This window comes from Tachysurus vachellii, chromosome 26, assembly GCF_030014155.1.
Source record: "Tachysurus vachellii isolate PV-2020 chromosome 26, HZAU_Pvac_v1, whole genome shotgun sequence".
In the NCBI taxonomy this organism is placed as follows: domain Eukaryota; kingdom Metazoa; phylum Chordata; class Actinopteri; order Siluriformes; family Bagridae; genus Tachysurus; species Tachysurus vachellii.
Window position 1 is genome coordinate 4,460,851 of NC_083485.1, and position 23,986 is coordinate 4,484,836.

The following is a 23,986-nucleotide window of genomic DNA, read 5'->3' on the forward strand; positions in this document are numbered from 1 at the left end:
CTCCTCATTTCAGCCATGTGAGCTTTGTTTTTATGGAGTTTTGTGGGCATCAGCAAATGCAAATCAGCTGTATCGTGTCAGGCACATAGTAATGACTTTATACATGAACAAAAATCAGTGTCTCTGGAAAGTTTGTAATTCTTACATTTTTTTTTCATCTAATACATTTAGAAGTGTGGACTTTTGTTTGCAAGTTATAGAAATTAAAAAAAAAACAAAAAACGTTTGCAAATAGAAAGAAATCAATGCCAAACCACATCACCTTAACCATTGCAGAAACTGATGGCTCAGTGGTTAAGATGTTAGGCTACTGATCAGAAGGTTGTGAGTTTGAATCCCAGATCCACCAAGCTGCTATTCCTTGGCCCCTTGAATGAGGCCCTTAACCCTCAATCGATCAGTTGTATAAATGTAAGTTTCTCTGGATAAAGGCGTCTGCCGTATGCTGTAAATGAACCATACCGGCCCATCATTGATTATGTTCCAAAAGCTGCAAACCTTGCCACGTTCTACTACGTACTTATCCGTCTCTCAAAAATGCAATCGCTTTGTCTCATTCGCAAAAGTTACTTCTCGAGAAATGGCTCTTTTCCAGCAGCATGTCCTTCCTGAAGGTTTCAGCAGCCTGTGCGGCCTGCAGAGGAAAGATTGGAATGCTTCGAATTTTAATGAAATATGCCATTGTGAGCAGTCCAAGTAATTAATTCTTCAATCGCATATTTGCAAAGGCCACAAGGAGGGTTCCCAGTTGCCATCGTAATGCACTGCATGTGTTAGAAAAAAAAAAACAACAAAAAAAGGAAAAAGAAAAAAGCCTGATTCAAGGCCAACTCCAAAAGGTTCTTTTATACGCTGATGATGATAGAATATCAGTTCCACATTTTGTGAAGCTAATAACCTCACACGCACACGCCATTCTTAATGAGCTTGACAGAGGAAATGCTTTAGACAGCTAATTTTCATTTTGACCACACGCTGAATAAATAATGGCTCTTGTTTACCAGGACGAAACACGTTTCTCATTTTTAAAAAGTACAGCTAATTTAAGGACAGAGTGTGGCCTTGGCACTGGTGTGTTTCCTCCTGTTGGTCATATCATTTACGGTGATAAAGAAACTAATCCGATTTTGAAATTCATTAAATTCTTGAGTAAATGCGACAGAACGAAAGTGCCGGTCGGCTGCATGTCTCTGAAATCGGATCAGGAAGTTAAGTAACGTACAGAAACGCTGCGTCCGAGTGATCTAGTTACTCTTATTGCTTTTGGGATACAGTAGACATCCTGCACGTCTCAAGAGGTTTAATGTTTCAGCCAGAGTGCAGGAGCAAAAAACAACAACAGAAGAAAAAGCTACAGGTATAAGTACCCTAAGCAGGAAGGTACAAGGTTAATGCCATGATGGCTAACGAACAGCATTAACCTTGGCATGGGCCTGATGCAAAAGGCAACAATCTCAATTTGTAACCGTATATGAGCTTTCAAGCTTAAAGGCAATCAATAGCACTCTGTGATAATACAATTATACGACTGACCTGGACAGCAAAGGTAAGCCGTTTAGAATCGCATCAAACATAATCGTGTCAAGAGCCAATCAATAGTAGTTTTCAAATGTAATGCTTATTTTTAAACACGGCTGATGTTCATCGCAAGAACAATAAACGAACACGAAGGTGTTTTATATGTCACATGGGTTCAATTGGGTTCAAAAGAAACTTGAAGAAATCTGTTGGAAATTGTACGCAATTTGATGAATTAAACGCAATTTGATGAATTCACCACGTTTAATTTCACTTAACACATTTAGCTGGTTTTACCTCCTGGCTTAACTCTTGAAGTAATTACAGAAAAAAATTAAGAACTAATACCTCTTTCCTCGCTATCACTAAAAATATATAAGTATAATTAGATAATTATATTTAATCGCATTCTTTCCATGATGTTTTCTTTTCCCTTCTCTTAAAAGACAAAACATCAAAAATATTATAAGTAACTATTGCTTTTATTAAATGAGATAAACAGTAAGGAAAATGCTTTAACCATCACGAAATACAACAAAACAAAATAGAATAATTGAAAATAAAATAAACCCTGGTCTTAAGGAACCAACATCTTAATTAACATTTTTATTTTTGTCTAAATTAAAAATAAATAATAAACTCAGCAAAAATATTAACAAAGTAATTATTGTTTTTATTAAATATTGCAAATATCATAAAATAGAATAAAATGAAATTAAATAAAATTAAAATGAACATTAGTCTTCGTGAATCTTAGTTTGTTTCTAAATTCAGAATTGAGGCTTCATCAAATTTTAATATTTCCATCCGGACACCGAGTTCAATAACTTTTAAAACAACATTTACAAACGTATCCTAACTTATGTACATTTTTTCATCAAGGCTTGAACATTTAAACAACCTAAGTAGCAGATGCAGGTGTAGTTAGTCAATATTTAAACAAATTAAACAAATTATCTGACGTTATTTATGGTTTATTTGGCAGCAAATAATGTTAGTTTCATGTAAAGCAAACCTAAATTACTGCTTATTGGGTTATCGGGAACACTGATGAATACCTCAAAACCCTGTTTCAAACATCATGGAAGCTGGAGAGTCAGTTACCCCAGCAAAAAAGCAATTCAATCTAATGTGATTAATCACATTATGCAGTGCAACATGGGGAAAAAAACAACAAGGTTTAGGAACATCCATTCATAGCTTCTGTCTCTTCCGCATGCCCGTTAGTCGGCTCCGAGCTTAGTGCTGGTCATCAAAAATCAGTGGTGCAGTAAATATAGTATGATGGTGATGCTCACTTTCTGATGACAAAATAACAACATGGTTTTTGAGCCGTGGGGCTAATTCTTCTGCGGCAGCGTGCTAAATGCATTAACCTTACGAATGATTTGCTTTGTGCTCGTATTGTGCCTATGGAATCTAATTACGCCATTATTACACTGCAGCTCATTACGACTTTGACATTGCTCAGGCTTTTTTTCCACCGGTAATGTTTTTTTTTTGCACTTTTCCTCATGTTTATACGTCATTACATTAATGAGAAATGAGAGGAATTGTGTGTCGCATTGAGGGAGATGGGTTATTCATTCCAGCCATCAGTGGGAACCTGACATGAATTGTGATTTCTGTAGATCTCAGAAGTTTCCTGTTTCCTGACAGCTTCGACTGCTCTTGGTTAATCAGCCCAGATTAGCCTGTGCTTCAACAACAAACCTTACTCACTTGTTGCCATGTGGCCATAACAACGGAAAGAGGAAGTGTGATGATTATCAAGAATCCTTTCAGATCGACTCCTGATTCTCTTTTTTCTTCGTGCAGAAGGCTTGAGGAAGCCATGTGTGTTGCACTGTATTTACAATATGCCCTCGGCTGTTTCTCTCTCTCTCTCTCTCTCTCTCTCTCTCTCTCTCTCTCTCTCTCTCTCTCTCTCTTTTTGTTGTTTGATTCCAGCTGGTTGCTGCAGAGCAAAGCAAAGGGAAGGTGCTGTGGTTGCCAACAGTTTCTGATGGTTACAGCTGGATTCACCTGGAGCCATATTCTCTATAGAACTCAATCCTAAGCAAAAATTGCAGACGTTCTAATAAATAAAACATTTTTGTTTTGTGAACCTTATATAAATGTTGCAATAAAAAACAATAATACTTATTGATCTGTGTCTTTACATCTGAGTATGTATGATATTTGGAAATTTGTTGTTAATACTTGGATTATTAACTAATATAATATTATTTGGACAACTTTTTCTCTGTTGACCTATTAATCTAAATGTTGCCCAGATTTCTGTTCTTGGCTGACAGACATGGAACCCAGATTGGTCTACTGCAATTTGTAACTCATTTAATTCAAGTGTGATTTGGTTCCTGAAATGCTTTACTGCTCAGAACGGTTGTAGTAGCTTTTAAAGATATCATAGACTTCCTAGCCAGTCCTCTCTCAAACCAGTCTGTCCACACCTCTCTCAATCCAGTCTGTCCACTCCTCTCTCAATCCAGTCTGTCCACTCCTCTCTCAAACCAGTCTGTCCACTCCTCTCTCAATCCAGTCTAGCCATTCCTCTCTCAAACCAGTCTGTCCTTTCTTCTAATTTTTGACACTAGCATGTTTTATTTTTCACACCATACTGTATAAACCTTAGCGAATGTGAAAAATCCCAGGATATTTCTGAAATACTTATAAATAAGCAGTCCAACTGGCACCAAGACCGATTCTAATCACTCTGAGGTTTGAACTGAACTGAACCTCTTGACCTGCAAGATTTTGTGCATTGTGCTGCTTCCATGTAACTGTGATTAGTTAATCGTCTGAAGTTTTCCCATTAAAGTGGTTGCTGAGCCTATGTGGTAATTACAAGTAATTACTGGTGCAAAATCACCAAGCTTAAAGAATGACTCATTATACTTTTCATCCATTCATAGTTATAATTAACGTTGTGTGACGTTCATGAAACAAGTTCCTGTTCTGACGTTATGCAGGCTATAAAGAGTAGAACCCTGTTTGAGTTTATGGTTAAGTGCTGTCATGAATTATTATGGGTTTATAATTGTAGGCTTGTGAAGTGATAAAAACCAGTCTGGGATCGTCACTGGATGAAAATCTAAATCTGTGGATTTCGAAAACACATCGTGGGGCTGGATGCCGAGGGGAATGCCATCTCCACCTGGAAGCTTCACCTTGTCAAATTTGTTTATCCCCTGTTACGCCCAGCGGATATGAGCCAACGTCTACATGTATAATCCTGTGAGATGTGTCTGTTTTTTTTCCCTTCGATGTCAGGTACCTAGGGAGTGGGCCAACATTCAGAGATGGTACAGTACCATCACATCATGTGATTGTTTGCTTTCAGAATTGACAGAATTTTTTCGGCCCAGTTTGGAACTCAGTGTTGGGTGGATGAAGAGAATTTGATAAAATATAAATTGTACTGTTGAACAAGTAGATTTAACCTAATCACTTGCCTAAAAACTGACATCACTCTTGAGATAACATAACCTACTCTGATGTCTACCTTGTGACAGGTTGAATATGTAATATTTCAAGCATTATTTCAAAGCCTTCAGGACGATTTTTCCAACTGTTGGGCTGAAAACCATCTGGCAGAGCTGGATAACTTTGATTCCGTAGGCAGATTGTGTATAGGCGTCCTGTTGCTGCGTTTCTGTGCTCTTTGGGGGAAACTTGGACAGATGGGAAGACTTCCCTTTTCTCAGATTTCAAAGCGTTCATGCATTGTACTTGCTGGCAAACTCAAGTCTGCTTGTGATTGTTAGTTTCTACTCATCTTAATTAGGTGATTAAGAATCCCTACATTTTGATGTTGTTATCTAAGATGAAATTGTAGTATTGTATTAAATGGGTGCAAAAGCAAGTTCCTAGCCTAAAAACACCCTATTCTGGACCTAGTCACCATTTTTGGGAAGGCTTTCCACTAGATTTTCGAGAACGGATGTAGGGATTTGTGTTCATTTGGGTACAAGAACATTAGTGGAATGGATGGTTTGGTGCATAGTCAGTGGTCCAATTCTTCCCAAAGGTGTTCAGCAGGGTTGTGGTCAGGACTATTGAGTTATTCCACTTCAACCTTTGCAAACCATGTCTTTATTTGGGAAATTTCATGCTGGAACAGGTTTGAGCCTCTTAGTCGCATTGCAGGGAAATTGACATTCTACACCAGCATCCATCCGTTATCTTGGATACCATTAAAAGCACGTTAGTGACTTTAAGTTTAATTGTTAAATCCATTAGTTCTGGTCAGAGATTAGAGTTTAGTCAGAAAGTTCTTGAGGTTGATCTGAACATTCTTGCAATTCAGTAACCTGCAAATTACAGTAATTCTAACGTGACATGAATGCACTTAGCAAAAGCATTATTGTAAGTTTGAGTGGATTTTAAGTGAAGCAGCATGTCTGAGTACAAGCAGAAAGTAATTGATGTTTAATCACAGCGGTGGAAAACTTCCATTCCTTACCCTCGCTTTACCACACCATATCTTACATTACTACAGCTTTTACTCTAAGCAACCTCTTTATCCTTATCTATAATTGCCTTATCTGTTCCATAGGCTCACAATAGTTATTATTATTAACCTGACAATCTGTTGTTTGGTATATAACTATATATAAAGTACATTCAAAATAAAAAATAAATAAATTGTTATTTCAGTTCGCCATTTGTTTAGAAATCATGATCTCGTTCCCAATATGATCTCATTCTAAATAAAGTATTCGTATCTATTTGAAATCCCTAGTATCATAACCGCACCTAATGAACTGTAGTGCCTTTCATTTCAGGCAACATCCTGACTATATAACATGTCGGCCAACTTTTTTCGATCAAATAAACTCGCTTTGGATTTGGATCTTCGGTGCAAAGATGTCAACCGGAGTGAAAACACGCCTTGAAGTTTGTCCTGTCATATGCAGATATAGCTGTTAATGTCACCTCATAAAAATTTTCTTTGAAGTGGGAGGGTTTATGTAACTTTTCAAAGAAACAACTTGTCAGACAAGTGACGCAGAACACCAGGATCGAACACAGAAAGTCCTCAGAACATCCCCAAACACAGCTAACATAAAAAAAACCAAACAAACCAACAAATAAACACAAAGCGCATGGCAACGACTGACATGCTGGAGAGATACTCACAAAAGGCATCAAATTTGGGGCCTGAAATTAATCCCACTGGGATGAATTTGGAGCTGGGAGGACACTCGCCGCCCCAAACGTGCCTGAAAAAGGAAAAGGGAAAAGGAAGGAAATATACTGTTGCTATGGTTTCACATTAAGGCGCAGGCTATTGCTATGACATACAGCAGTAATCTCTGTCCAAATCATATTAACTCCAGGCGTTCAGGTATATTCGACTGTGTCTTCTATGAGCTCACTGGATGAAATATCATTTATAAAAAATTAGTAATGATTACTATCTGCCGTTGAGGTACTGTGGTTAGGATTTATTTTTTCAAATAATGTTTTTATAGTTCTTAGGATATTTATAAGATATTTCTACTTGGATTTTTGTAAGGTGAGGATATTAGAAGAGGTTGGTCTATATCAATTACAGTCGAAATCGACTAGAACTAGAACTGAATAGAAACTATAATTTATTTACAGTCTCATTTTGCCCAATAGCTGATTAGTAACCATCACTTTGGCTATTTAAAAAAAAAGGAAATAAAAAAAACATTATCCTTTTTCTGCCACTCTTCTGTAATAAAATTAGAAGCTTAGAAACATTTTCAGTTTATTTCGAATCCTGCAGGACACTTAACATGTTGGCTGATAAGCGTTTTTAGTGTTTTTATCTCACAGGAATGTTCTCTCCTACAAATTATTACACTGAAACAAATCTATATTGAATCACTAATTGGTTTAAAACTATATATTGGACATACACTGAATTATTGATGTATGTTGTATCATTCGACGCCATGTGCGAAGTACTGAAGTAATTCAGATATATTTTTTATTCTCAATATATTTTCACATTATGCAACTAGATGCAATAAGTAAGAAATGAAACACAAAGATGTTGTTCTAGGAAAATATAGAACAGTTTTCCAACAATTAAACTTCATGAAGTGTGTTCTTCTTAGACCCCAGCAATCTGCCAGTTGTTACAGTCATACATACAAACATACATGCAGATATACTGTATATATATACTGCTTTTCACTAATTAAAAAAAGTATTTGTTTTGTGGATATACCAGGCCAAATATATACAGTATATTTAGCAAAATTAGTGAAAATCAGGGGGGCACGTGCTCACACCTCCAGGGTTGGGGGTTCGATTCCCGCCTCCACCTTGTGTGTGTGGAGTTTGCATGTTCTCCCCGTGCCTCGGGGTTTCATCCGGGTACCCCGGTTTCCTCCCCCGGTCCAAAGACATGCATGGTAGGTTGATTGGCATCTCTGGAAAATTGTCTGTAGTGTGTGAGTGCGTGAGTGAATGAGAGTGTGTGTGTGCCCTGCGATGGGTTGGCACTCCGTCCAGGGTGTATCCTGCCTTGATGCCCGATGACGCCTGAGATAGGCACAGGCTCCCCGTGACCCGAGGTAGTTCGGATAAGCGGTAGAAAATGAGTGAGATGAGTGAGTGAAAATCAGTTTCAGTGTTTGCTTAATTTGGGGGGAATTTCTGCAGCTACAGTATCACCAGCCTTTACCTCAACATGTTGTCTAATGTCAAATGTCACAATTTTCAAAAAGCTGCCATGAAGTCTAAACCGACACTGGGGACTCGTTTCAAGAATGCAAAATCAACATAATTTCTTAGAAAATGTCATATCTACAGTATAAGTTCCGTCCCAGCTGCAGTTTTAGAAAACAGACCTTCTTATCATTCAGATTCATGCAGCTCTGTGGTGAAAGCCTTAGAAAACCAAGAGCAAGATATACACCAATCATCCATGGCATTAATACCACCTGGTTTATATTGTGCAGGTCTGGCTTGTCCCACAAAAACACTGTTAGGGAACTGAGCAAGGAACTTAACTTTGAGCTCCAACCCCAACCTCCTTAGGATATGCAAAGAAATTTTCCACTGTGCTATAATGTATATGCGGTGATAATAAATGCTTCTGGGCCCCAAGAAGTCTGTGTTCTGTGGTATTAGGCACCAAGATGTTAGCAGCAGATCATTTAAGTTGTGAGATAGAGCCTCCATGGATCGGATTTGTTTTTCCACCGTGTTACAGAGACGCTCAACTGGATCGGGAGCTCTTTGTCATGTTCCTCAAACCAGTCCTGAACAGGCAGTCACCCTGCTGAAAGGTTCCACTTACTTTAGGGAATACCACTCTTAGGCTTTCCCATTTTTCCTGCTTCCAACGAATCAATTTCAAGAACTGACTGTTCACCTGCTGTGTAATATGTTCCACTGTAATAAGATAATCAATATTCTTCACATCGCATTGTCAGTGGTTTTAATATTACGGCTTATAACTGTTAAGCAACACGCATTCAACATTTTTCTATGAATAACCTAAAAATAATTAAATCATTTTTTAAAATAATTTCAGAGAAGGATTTATTTTTACAATGTTCATTGCCAGCCATCAAGAAACAGCAGGATCTATACAGTATGTGTCTCTTGTGGCACAATAACAAAAAACAATAAAAGACGCTATTGTTGTTGTTATTGGGGTGTAATCTTGATGAAAAGTCTCATTAGGAGACAGCAAGAGGAATATCTCTGGCCTCAGCACTCAATGGATTTCATTAAAGAAGGAGCGAAAACAACATTTACAATTCATAGCTGCCAACTTCACCTGCCATGATAAAGTACTTCATTCCAGCAGGGCAGGCTTATGTGATCTCTCACAGGCGTGCATGCATATCATTAATAAAGTAAAAAATAAAAAATAAAAACCACACAGATGAGAGGATTTGCATTCGATCAGATTTAAAATAAAAGGTTAATAACAAGAGGATATTTTTAAATATTCAAATCAATTATTATCAATGTTTTATCAATGTATTATCAACGCTTATGATCCCATCCATATAATCTTGACATTTTTAATAATACGATAATCGTATTGAACCTAATAATGGAGTAATGTGGAAACAAAAATATAGAAAAATAAAAATAAAAAATAGAACAAAAATAATCCAAATGTGGGGGGCACGGTGGCTTAGTGGTTAGCACGTTCGCCTCACACCTCCAGGGTTGGGGGTTCGATTCCCACCTCCGCCTTGTGTGTGTGGAGTTTGCATGTTCTCCCCGTGCCTCAGGGGTTTCCTACGGGGACTCCGGTTTCCTCCCCGGTCCAAAGACATGCATGGTAGGTTCAATGGCATCTCTGGAAAATTGTAGTGTGTGATTGCGTGAGTGAATGAGAGTGTGTGTGTGCCCTGTGATGGGTTGGCACTCCGTCCAGGGTGTATCCTGCCTTGATGCCCGATGACGCCTGAGATAGGCACAGGCTCCCCGTGACCCGAGGTAGTTCGGATAAGCTTTAGAAAATGAGTGAGTGAGTGAATGAGTGAGTGAGTGAATGAGTGAGTGAGTGAATGAGTGAGTGAGTGAGTAATCCAAATGTGCCGAAGTTTTGTTCCTTTTGCGGCTTTTTTTTTTAATGCTCGTAGTTGAATTACTGCAACTTAGTGTTTCTATATTATTATATGATCAAACCACGTCATCACGGCAGACATGACACCCCGTTCGCTCTTCAGGATTGGGCAGTTCATGCTGAAAACATGATTCAAGGACGGTTTTTACATGCGTGATTTTTGTTGTGGATTGATTATTGGAAATTGCAGTTGTATAATATTAATAAGTAGCTGTGCGATAAGAAGTTGAAATATTAAGTTGCAAAAAGAAAAAAGAAAAAGAAAGAGAAAAAGTTTTAAGTCATTCCAGTCGTTACTGTATATACGAATCGACAATTTTATGAAGTTAACAGCACTCCGGTGTGATTTCACTTAAAAATGTTTTTAAGCAAGCACAAATTCATTAAACAACAATTTAGAAGAAGATAAAAAAAATTAGGATTCGATTTTCTCTCCAGCATCAGTTCAAATACACAGTTGTAATATTGAACCGTTCTTTTGTTATTTTCCCCCCAGACTTCTATGCAGTTTTCTATTCTTTTTTAAAAAGACATATCAATTTACAGGACTCCTTTGTCCTACAGGACCCCCCCCGACCACCCGACCACCCGACCACCACTACACTCATGCCTAGCTGTTTTCAAAATATTGTTATAGCTTACTGGTTAACAGTCTTCGACAGATGTTGTGAGCAGCAGGTAAACATAATGTTTGCACATGCGGTTGTGGGTTTATCAGGAATTTTGATGCTCTCACTCTCACTCACTCATTTTCTACCGCTTATCCGAACTACCTCAGGTCACGGGGAGCCTGTGCCTATCTCAGGCGTCATCGGGCATCAAAGCAGGATACACCCTGGACAGAGTGCCAACCCATCGCAGGGCACACACACACACACAGTCATTCACTCACACACTCACACACTCACACACTCACACACTACGGACAATTTTCCAGAGATGCCAATCTCTGAACCGGGGGAGGAAACCGGAGTACCCGGAGGAAACCCCTGAGGCACGGGGAGAACATTCAAACTCCACACACACAAGGCGGAGGCGGGAATCGAACCCCCGACCCTGGAGGTGTGAGGCGAACGTGCTAACCACTAAGCCACTGTGCCCCCTCAATTTTGCTGCTTTATCAGCCAAACGGATAAACAGAAGCTCGGTTTGTTTTGCTACCTGTCGAAGCACGAGAAAGTTAATTGTTGAGGAAAAATCAAAAGAGGGTCACTGATCTGAGTGTCAAAAACATTCTGTGACACTGATCTGGATCGACACTGAAATCAAATACTGATTTATTTGAATAACACCTGAGGAAAAAAAAAACTTTCTCTTTAATTATAATTATAAGTTCTTGCTCTGTCGTCATTCCTTACAAAAACGGCCTTCTTTTTCTTAAGTAGGCTTTGATTAATGGGTACTTACACCACCGGGCCATCCAATTAATTCCTTTAATTATATCAGACATTATCAATTGCAGTGGAGGCTGAAACGAAGAAGGTAATTCTCTCTTATTAAGCTTAATGCCTTAACCCATGATGTGCGTACTTTTTAAATTACCAAAGGGAATGTTAACAACAAATTAAGCATTGTGAAGTGTTTTACACTATCAATGTAGCTATTTAGAGGGTTTTTTTTTGTCTGCTGGAAAGTGCTGTAAAATCTAACCTCCTAACCTCATGGCTTTAAATTATTTTTAGAATAATAATATCAACAATGTGTTTTTATATATATAAAAAAGAAATAATAAGCCCGAGTGCTCTTGCTAATTAGGTTTAATTTAACGACTGAAATTGTAGCAGGTTTGATTGTGCCTCAAGAAGCAAGCTTGCTGGAAAAATGCAGTGCTGCTAATATTTTTTTCTCACCATAGTGTATTAGAGCCATTAGATATAACATCTAGGGCAGAATGTCATCCAGGCAGCACATAAAAGACACATGAGCTTACAAGCAAGAGCTTCTTATGAGGCGAAGACCGATATCTTTCGAGATGAAAAACCTACTTGACTTGCTCTCTGGGAGTTTCTTGACTAATTGCTAAACCTGGAGGATAAAAAGATATTCTAGGTGGATGCCTTCTCTCTATGGGGATAATACTGATTTTCAGGCAATTTGTAATGCGAAATAACAGGTTTGCAGGTCAGGACCTCTGGGATTGGTGGGTAAGTCTTGTATGGATTCTATTTTATATACATACAGTACAAAAGCCCGTTAAATAAGGTGAAGTTGCTTCCTTCGCAGATATCTACCGGTTCTGAGTCCTGTATTAGAGTTGAAAACTCGCAAGCAGTCAGAATAGAGACACGGGCAGATTTAATGAGCACGCAACAACAAATCCAGAATGACAGGCAAGATCAAGGTCAAGGTCAAGGTCAAAAAAGAGGCACGGGTCAGGCGATTAGCAAACACACTGCAGGCTAGATAAGAACTTGTGAATCAAAGAAGCAGAGTGAAAAGCTTGGAGAAAACATAGCTTGACAACAAGAAGTGAGCTAAGTGTATACTTCAACATGAACTGTGAATATGAGAGTCTTTTAAAGTCTGTAAAAGAGTGTGTGTGAACGTGGGAGTGGAGTGTCCTAGTGTCCTGGGGACATTGCATAGTCCATGGTGGTACATGTGTTCTAGGTAGATTATTCATGCTAGCAGTGTTATTCCTTGTTAATGTTGTCCAATGCCCTGCAGTTGTATTAACACTTATTTTAACGACATGCTTACATCCCAAACTGTGTTGCATGTAAATAGTTCCACACTATAAGTACTGCAATGGTGCACCGTAAATGGAGTGACATACTAATTGGGCATTATTTATTAATATGGTTTTGAGACTTGAATGAACGGGAAAAAAATCATGAAATTTATTAGGGGTGCAATCTGCTTGTATCACTTATTACCTCTTATTAAATTATGTTTTATTCCTAATTTGCACCAATTTTTTTTTAAAACAAATAATTTTTAATACATTACTTTTTGGAACGTAATAATTACTATTATTATGGTTTTATGTGTGAAACAATAAAATTTTATTATTTACCTTATAGCCACTGTATTAGCAGTCATTCCTTTAATTCTAAAAAACCAACAAACAAACCAACAAATTCGCACCTGATACGTTTCTCATATTACTCAGAAACCAGGAAAATAAGTAAATAAACAAATAAATACATCGAAAAAAAACCCATGTCAGAAAAATAAACGTTAAATAAAATATTTCTTCCCAGAATGTTTCACCATATCAACATTATATATGTTCCTTTGCTTAAATAAAATCTTCTTAATTCAATTATTATTAGCTTTAGATGATTTGTGAATCATCTATTACACTTGTCCATTTAGAGAGCCAGAAAAGTATCTAAGAAAAGTTAGAAACCATACCATTGAACATTCAAGGGGTGAAAATTTACCCATAATCCTCTCAGAACACATGCAGGCAAAGACTCAAGCTTGGAAAGCATCATTCCCAGCTGTGTAGCACAGGTCATAACCTTATGGCACTGAGTAATGATTTCACAAGCGGGGCTTCTGTATTATACTTTCTACATTTGCATTTCATTTTTATTCACTCGGGAGATGTTTTTCAGAGTTTCTGTCATAGCATATAATACAAACCCAATCACACAAAAAAGCAGGTCAGAGTTAGAGGTCAGAGGTTAGAAGTTTCCTACAAAGGCTCAACAGCAGTAATACAATGCAATCTTAGTATCTGACCTTGAACACTGAACCAGAAATAAATAATTGGTTAGCTGTTAGGAGATTTATTTATGTACTAATTTATTTATTTTTATTTTCTGACATCGCATCCGATTTAGTCTCAAGGCACATCTTGATTACAGTATCTTTGCTTTGCTGAAAGACAGAGTTAAACATTATTAATCACTTTATGTTCCAGAAAGGCCAATGAAGCCTTGAAGCACTATAAAAAAAAAAGATAGGTGGAGAGGGAGAAGTTCCACTTATTCACTGAATCCATCTACGGTGGCTGAAAGATTTAATTAATAAGTTCTTAATTCATCTAATAATGTCTTTGCATTTTCAAGTCCTTTATTACTCAATTGAGGAGTGAAAAGCTGCTATACTGTAACATCACTGATGCTTTGTTTAATAAAGCTGAAATTAGACCCTTGTAAAAGATTTATTCACCGCATAAACCACCTGTAGTATTACTACATCCTTGCAACAGTGTAAAACGTTTCACGACGGTTAAATATAGAAGCAAAAGCTTGACTTCTGCCTTAAAAACCTGAGCAAACTTGAAGATATTCTCAGCTTCAACTCACAAGTAATCAAGAAAATGTATAAAATTTGAAGTATCGTTTTTGAAAACTTTGAACAACTAAATTAGAGTTCAATACAAACCTGCTTTGACATGATTTACAGTGCAGAAATGCGCAATCAACACTAATTATTATAAACGAACAGCCTAAATTCACATATTTATTACTCTTAATTGGCCATGTTTGACTTTTATGTTCTAGTCTAGTTAGCGTCATCTGACTGCACAATGTACTGTAGATTAGCCTGTGATTTATTACTATTACAGCGTTTATTACATTTGCAATTAACGTTTACTTTTTGGCTTAGATCACAAATTTGGATCATTTTTAATGCTTCTCACAGCACAGGGTGCACAGAAGGCTCTTTATATTATGTGCTAATTCACATTCGGTAGGTTTCTTTAGTAACTAACAGATTCTTCAGAGCGACTTGCGTAACACAAGGGTGATAAAAAGAATGCTTATTTTGTTTGGGTATTATGTCTGGAAGGATGTCGTTTATTTTTTGTAACGTGGCAAGAATTTATATATTTAATTTTTTTAATTTCTAAAGAGAAACATACAGAGATGCTGTTTGTAGCTGCTGTAGCATACACATTACAGTAATTTGTCTTTGCTATTTTAAATGTGAGGCTACAGCTGGATAAAAGGTATATATTTGATTTTTTTTTTTAAAGTAACTACTAAAAACAGTGATGTGCCATTTTGTTTTATTCCTTGTTTAATAGATGTTCAATTATGCAGCTATATAGGTTTTTATAAGCTAAGAATTATACAGTGATTAAACCTTAATTAAGCAAATAGCCATTCCTAATAAACTCCTTATCGGTGTTGTTTAAAATAAAGAGAGCATAACCATGTAATTTGTTAACTAACATGGAAGCTGATATGACTCTATATTTTCTATGCGCACCAGTGCCATACAGTAGATATTCAGTGCTTTTTTTTTTCCCCAGGAATTTTCTTGGGTTCATTTACACCGGTGTCCTTTTGTGCTAAAGGAGGACACTCATGTAGATAAGCAGGGGATGTAAACGCCAATACAGAAATGTTTACAGCTGAAGTCGATACCAATCACCGCCTTTTTGTATACAGTCCCATTTTCAAAATTGTCACTGGTCAATTACTTACAGGCAGAGCAGTAGATAAGAGCGCTACTCCAAAAAAGGCTAAATCAATTTCAGGAGGCTAAAGTGATCAGAGTGATCTGTTTCTTTTCTCAACAACATCGTGATAACCCTAAAACCCTCTTAACAGTATCAAGTCATATGATTTACGGTCAACATCATGCTGACTGCAAAATGCCAGATGTGGGAAAAATAAACAGTCGAACATCATCGGAGGAAATATAACGGCACGTAAAAATAGAGCATTGTTCTAGAGTTATATTCAGTCGAAGGATTAAGATTTATAAGATTTACAGGAGCATTCTGGATTTGGTGGAAAAAATACGGAGCTGGTGATGTTTGTTCTCAAAGCTTTGCCCCAAGATATTCTCTTCGTCTTTAGTTCCTTTTTAGTTTGTTGTAAGAAGGAAGCAGTCTGAATTACCCCAGACGTGACTTATCTGCTTCACTCCGACGTCAATGTGTAAAATGCACAATTCGTTCAGCTCGTTCAGACGTTAACCTTTGATTTAGTATGCAACATAAATAGGCAGCTATCAACCTGAATTTCATACCAGATCAAAGAATGCTAAAGTGCACCTCTTTTAAGTGTTCTCATATCTTGACATATACATGAAAGGCAAACATATATGCTGAGTGTTCTCTTTAGACACCCTCTGAATGTGATTTCTCCACACAATACAGTATATAGTGAGTGGCAAGATCGATCAGTTTTGCGCATGCTGTCATGATCGGGGGTCTTGTTAGGGTTGGAAGGGATGAGGGGTTTAGCCCCCTGAGACTATAGCCCTATTCGGATGGGATTAGTTTTACGTGGGGACGTGGGGGTAAAGTAATTATTACCAGAGCTTCTCTGTGATTTTAGTCCTGTCCGAATGTGACATCTCGGTAATCATTACGGACAATGTCAGTAAAGATTACGGCGACTTTTACCTTCTGTAAAACGGTCCGGAAAAATTACCTCAGGTAATACTAATCCTGTCCGAATAGACCCGCTGTAAATATGTACGGTAAAATTCCGTCATTTCCTGTTTAAAAGTAGTTTTTGGCGCGTTTTGCAAGCATGGAGGCGCCATGTTGTCTGTTTGCGCACGTGATAACAGGAAGCAACGTCATACGCACATGACGACAAGGAGGTTACTGTGGTGCGTAAAGCGAGTTACCCCTCCCACTTCTGCTAGTTTTACTGAGAGGTCTTGTCCCGTGCGAATTGGCCAATTAATATTACAGACTTCCTGAGGTAAAATTGCATTACTCCACGTCCCCACGTAAAACTAATCCTGTCCGAATAAGGCTTATGACTCACCAACAGTTAAGCATTATTATTACCTCACCAACTCTTTCTGTGAATGAATGAACCAATGAATGAATAAATGAATAATGACTGTCCAATGGCCGTACACTAACAACAGTGCAACATGCTGACCGGAATAGGTGCTGTTCTGTTTAATAGCTTGGCAAATACTAAATAAATATATGAATAACTTTTGTCCTTTCAATTTCAGGTATGGCAAAATTGCTAACAGAAAAATCCTAACTGGCAGAAAAAAAAGAAAAATAGGAATTTATTCCAAAGTGAATTTATGCGTAGTGAATTCATAAACATGTTCATATTTGGAGTCAGATTTAAACCTGAAATGGGTGTGGCCTAAATCCAAAAATATGTTCAAGACTGACTGCAATATTTCTAACAAAAATAGATCCCATAATAGAAACAAATTTTGTATTTAAACCACCGAGATCCTGACCAAGCAGATCTGAATAGTGTTGAGTAAAATCCTCGTGCCAGATAAAAGCCAATTAAAAATGATATTGGAACATAATAACAAGCAGCTACTCTAAACTCTTAAAAAGATAGACTACAATTTCTCCTTCTTGTTTATTTGTTGGCCCACAAGAAGGAAGTTTGTGAACTCACTGCTGAAAGTTCACCAAAGTTGACACAAATACAACATAAAAACACCTGAGGCAAATGCAGCTATGTCCATAGCTCAGGGAATGGACATTTCTGCCATTTGAATATTTTGAAATATTGTTCATGAATGCTGCTTTATCTCAACAGTTCACTCCCATAGTGCCTTAGCAAAGGTTCAAAAACCGTACATTTCTCTCTGGATCATTGGCCTGATCACCATTTACCAGACTTTCAGAGTTTGGAAAATAATTTTCTGTGTTCTTGCTTAACAAACCTGGTAATTAACTGCTGAGTTAAAACAAATCACTAAGACTGTCCTCCAGGACTAAAATGAAGCCCCCTGTTGTTTTGTGTATTCATTCTTTTAGAACGGCTAAATGATGATCAGTGTTGCCAGTGCTTTCAGGGAAAAGTAGCTAATGCATGCTCCAGAAGTTGCTAAAAGTTCCCAGATGATGTTAAAAAGACAAATTTGCATATTCATTGAATTTTTCTTTGCATATTGAAACGTGTTACATATCTAAGGAGGACTTTCTGAAGACATTTAATAGAATAGACTTTTAGAATAGACAGTAAGTGCATGATTGTTAGAAACAATGGTGATTAATGTCACTAGGAAAAATTACACTGGGCAAAATGGTTTATGGCGATTGCTCACCAGGAACAATGGTGATTAGTGATTGGTCACTAGGAATAATGGTACCTAGTGATTGGTCACTGGGAACAATAGTGATTAATTCAATTCAATTCAATTCAATTCAAGTTTATTTGTATAGCGCTTTTTACAATAGACATTGTCTCAAAGCAGCTTTACAGAACATAAACATAGAACAGAAGGAAACTATAAGGAATAATACAAAGAATTAATATAATAAATATTTTTTTTTTTTTTTAGATATATAAAGTTCGCAATGTGTATGTGTTTATCCACAATGAGCAAGTCTGAGGTGACTCAGGCAGCAGTGGCGAAGAAAAACTCCTTTAAATTGGTAAAGGAAGAAACCTTGAGAGGAACCAGACTCAAAGGGGAACCTCATCCTCATATGGGTGACACTGGAGGGTGTGATTATAAATATACATTCAAACAAATGTTGTATTGGTGTAAGGATCACATGGAGTTCAGATCTCTTATTTAGTATCACAGAGTCCAACTGGAGCTGGTAGGTCTGTAGATGTCTCAGGATTCTCACAGAGTCGGCCTCATCTCAGTGGAGGTCCAGAATCTTCATCGCACGGAAGACGATCGGAGCTGCTTACAATGTCTGGATGCCTCGGGATGGGTAGAAAGAGAGAAGCAGTGGAGAGGGATTAACATATCTGCTGTTCATAAAGATGTGCAAGTCTGATGTAATAGTGCACAATAGATTAGTGATTATTCACCAGGAACAATGGTGATTAGTGATTGGTGACTAGGAATAATGGTAACTGGTGATTGGTCACTGGGAACAATGGTGATTAGTGATTGGTCATTTGCTTTACAGAACGGTCAGTATGCTTGCTCAACTTACTGAAGCGGGAGCTTTGATGGGAACTTCTGTACATAACACAAGTGCTTAATGATGTATTCAAAAGCATGTTCAAAAGTCCTGGAAATTCATCTGAATAGATTTCCTTGTCATCTACCACCATACAATTAGGCCATACATGTCTATAGAAATGAACTGTGTGCACTCGATTCATTCAGTACAGGTCTACACGGATTATAAGCACTGTGGTGTACTGATGATTCATGTTTGTTTCTTTGCATAACACAGCAGGAGCCAGCATCAAAGTATATAATCTACTGATTATTATGTTTTTTTCATATTAAAAAAGGTTTCGTGCCATGTGTCTGCTTTCTAATATAAAGCTCAGAAGACTCAAAGTGCTTTCCTAATTGAATACATAATGATTTCACAATTTGCTTTCCTTTATCTGAGGATATGGGTACCGCTAAGGACTTGTCAAGACCCGTCAAGCAAAATCCGTTTAATTCAAGACCTTTATAAGCAAAAACAGGCCGAGCAAAACCAGCTGTCATTTGCTTAAAGCCATAGTTGTTATTTTCATGCATGTCTTACTCTTATCATGTTTTGATGAACTTACTTAAAAAAAATCTTCAATTAAACTTATCAAGATCGAGACCTCCAAGAATCCTTACACATATTTTATTTAAATAAATAAATAAATAAATACCTACATAAATAAATCACTATGTATTTAAGTTAATGCCAAATCTTTCTTCCAGTTCTAGATCATTTGGAAACTAAACATAGAAATGTGTAGCTTTGAAAGGTTCATATGCTCAACATAATCTGCATTTAACACAAAGCTGGTCTTGTGTTTGTCTTAGAGCGCTAATAGAAAAAAAATCACTGGAGCATTCAGTAATAGGTTCTAAGAAGGTTTTCGGAGTAACGTTTAAGAACTAATGTTCAGAGTTAAACCCATAAAACGAAAAATGTTGAATCAACCTTGTAAGAACGTTTATAAAATGTTCTTATATAAACTGAAGAAAGGAATAACTTACAGATGTAGCAAAACAAAACATAAATTAATGACAGACCAACGCTATACAGTAAATTATGGAAGTGCAAAGCAATCTGTATCTGTATTTACTTTTCATACACGTTCATATAGTGCTGTTTATATATTTAGATCTGTATTGAAATTAAAACCGGGGTGCACAGTGGCTTAGTGGTTAGCACGTTCGCCTCACACCTCCAGGGTTGGGGGTTCGATTCCTGCCTCCGCCTTGTGTGTGTGGAGTTTGCATGTTCTCCCCGTGCCTCGGGGGTTTCCTCCGGGTACTCCGGTTTCCTCACCCGGTCCAAAGACATGCATGGTAGGTTGATTGGCATCTCTGGAAAATTGTCCGTAGTGTGTGATTGCATGAGTGAATAAGTGTGTGTGTGTGCCCTGCGATGGCAATTAAAACCTGAAGTGGGCGTGGCCTAAATCTAAATATACTCTCGAGGCTTCTTTTTTTTTTTTTTTAAATCTGCAATTATCATTATTTGTTTGTAATTTCGTAACAAAATTGGTCACCAGAATTAAAACAAAAATTGTAATCTAATTTAAGCCACAATAATTCTAACCAGGCACATACAAAAGGATTGAACAAATACTACAAATACGTCATTCATTGTTCACTTTAATGCACGTGGTCTTTCTTTGTCCCCTACACCTAAAAACGTTGAACCTACCTTGTAGGAACATGATGTGTTGAAATATGTTGAATAGAATATGTTGAAAACATTCTCAAGTTGAACATTAATGGAAATCAGACTGTTGAATCATTGTTTTATTATTTGATTTCCTGTATTTTCCCAAGACTGGAATGCAATCTATGTATAATAAGCAACAATAGTGTTAAAGTAATTAAAAAAAGAACGTCACTCCATTAATTCTGTTCCTAACACGCAGCAATAATTATTGTCTCCTAATGACCAACACCTGGACTCCATTAGTATGATTATGTTCTGCTGTGTTTAGTAAATATTAACAAGCTGTCTTGTTTTTTTTTTTTTTAGAGAATACTGAATATCCTAGTTGAAGAAAAGTAACGATTATAAGATGTTTTGACAGTTTCACTGTTACAAGCTTCGTTGTTGATGTAAGTACATTTTGATCACAGATTTTATTTATTAAAAATGTATTACTGCACCGTGTCAGCTTATAAAATAGCACTTGATGCAGCACATCCTTATTATATTTTGCATTTGTGCTGACAGTTTCTTAACTTAACAAAGCCAAGCGTTACTAAATCCAGGCCCTAATAAGGAAACCTATTTACATTCAGATTCCTGTAAAGCGGCTTTGTGAAATTATTTTTTATTTATTAACGCAACTATTAATTTAGATGTTGGATGTTGTTATTCATCTGGAATTGGATATATTTTAAGATATATTTACATTTACATTTAGCAGATGCCCTTATCCAGAGCGACTTACATTTTTTATCTCATTTTTGTACAACTGAGCGATTGAAGGTTAAGGGCCTTGCTCAGGGGCCCAGCAGTGGTAGCTTGCTGGACGTAGGAATCGAACTCATAACCTTCTGATTGGTAGCCTGACACCTTAACTACTAGGCTACCACATCACACCACACAGTGTGAAATATATCTCACACTGTTGCTTTTAAGAAGCTACATAAGGACGTTTTGCTCCCTTGTTACTTTTTTTTCTCCGTCCTCTTAGTGTCCAGTTCCATTGAGTGCACATTTTGTTCGTTCGGAAATGAACTGAAACACTTTATTTTCATGAATAACCCAAAAAAAGGAACGGGTGCTTATTGTCTTGAATTTCAGTCCTGGTGTTTTGAAAGAACTCTTACAAGTGCTACATAATAATTGCTGTTTCAGATTACCGGTGCGTTCACATTGTTCACAGCTGGTGGCAGAAGAAATTTGGCGCAATAGATGCAAAATTGTCGAAATTGCTCTCTCTCTCTCAATCTCTCTCTCTCTCTCTCTCTCTCTCTCTCTCGCTCTCAGTCCCTCTCTTTTCCAGAACACTGAACAAGACAATGTAGTGAATCTGACTCCCACAATTCTTTCTGTGTGGATAAAATAGGGAAATTCCTTTGTGTCTCAAGTCTACTGCATGGTGGCCTTTCTGCTAGAGAAAATGTATGATGGCTGAGCACAATATGCCTTCTATTAAAATAACAGACATTCTACGATGCTATTAAACAATGCCATGTTTTGATCAGTTGTCTTTTACTGTGATATAATAGTTGCAGAGAACAGAAAAATGGCTTTTTACAAGAAGCCAGATTACTGGGAATACTATTGGAAGAGCATAAATGTATATACTATATATTTAAATATATAGTATGGAAACCATCCTGACGTTATTCACTTATTAAACAATAACAAATGAAACAAGTGAATACTACAGTATGTTATAGTAGCTATAAACAGACTTTCCTTCAATTAAATTTAACAAGATTCTTTCTTCTGATAAACCCTTAAATACAAGATCTTCCATCTCCTGAAGACTTTCACACATTGGGAAACATAAAGAAACATCTCGGAAGGAGTCTACAGTGTTTTCACTTTCTATTAGGTTTGTTTAAATGTATTGAAAGAAAAAACGAAATAATTTTAAGGCTATATCAGTCATTGTTAAAAAGAAAGGATATACTGTACATTTCTACATTTTAACAAATAAAACTAGATGTTAACAAGTAACCACTTGATCATTATAGATAGGTGAGGAGTCACATGATTATAATAGGTGAAGACAGACCACATATTAGGATATATACATACTACTGGTAAAATAATTGGAAACTACATACAACAAATAAAAGAATATGGTTTAACTAAATCAAAGTAAATGACAAAAAAGTCCAAAATACTAATTTAACCGAGTTTTGATTCAATGTACTGTATGTATTCAAAAGGTTGTTTTTGTAACGGAAGTCTTCGGAATCTGTCTCCACTTCTTATTATTGAGTTTGCTATACAGTCCTGCAGCTATTGGCCGTTGCCATGTTCGGCCAATCCTGCCTTCAGGATGTGTGGAAAATATTTGAAAATATTCAACTCTGGGAGGCACGGTGGCTTAGTGGTTAGCACGTTCGACTCACACCTCCAGGGTTGGGGGTTCGATTCCCACCTCCACCTTGTGTGTGTGGAGTTTGCATGCTCTCCCCGTGCCTCGGGGGTTTCCTCCGGGTACTCCGGTTTCCTCCCCCGGTCCAAAGACATGCATGGTAGGTTGATTGGCATCTCTGGAAAATTGTCCATAGTGTGTGATTGCGTGAGTGTATGAGAGTGTGTGTGTGTGTACCCTGTGATGGGTTGGCACTCCGTCCAGGGTGTATCCTGCCTTGATGCCCGATGACACCTGAGATAGGCACAGGCTCCCCGTGACCCGAGGTAGTTCGGATAAGCGGTAGAAAATGAGTGAGTGAGTGAGTGAGAATGATTATTCAACTCTGAGGCAAAAACTGTATTATATCATGTCATCAACTGTACCATTGCATCACTTCCTCATTGATTATTGATTTACATACATTAATTCTGGTGGATATCTGTACCCATCGAAGGAAATCCAAAATATTAAAATGAAAAACAAGGCATAATTATGTCCAGTGCTGTTGGAAAGAATGTTCTACTCAACTCCCGAGTGAGTCCCTGTTTTTGTATCAGATCTACTACCTGATTCTCTGTGATTCTGCCTGGTTTTCAGGAGACTAGTGTGAACCTGGACATGTGCAAGACTGAGTCAATCCTGTAGCTATACTTACATACTTTAATACACTCTGACTTGTTGTTCTATTCCACTGGGGGTTTGAATCCCCAAAGGAAGTCAATGTCTAAATCTCAGGTTTGTGGTAGTCTTGATATTGTTCACATTTGTCCTTCGTTGCGAATGGTCTGTATACTTGTTTACCTTCTTTAGCAGGAAGGTAAGTCTGAGACATAAAATAAATCAGATGAATCAGAATCGGTTCAGAAATTAATATCTTTAGCTGGATTCAGATTTGAATGTTTAAGTTCAGATGTTTATTGGGTATTGACTAAACCTGCTGTTATAAGAAGACTTTTTTAATCAGATAGCAATCAGCATTTTTCCAAATGAGATTGTCTTATCCAATTCAGGGAGC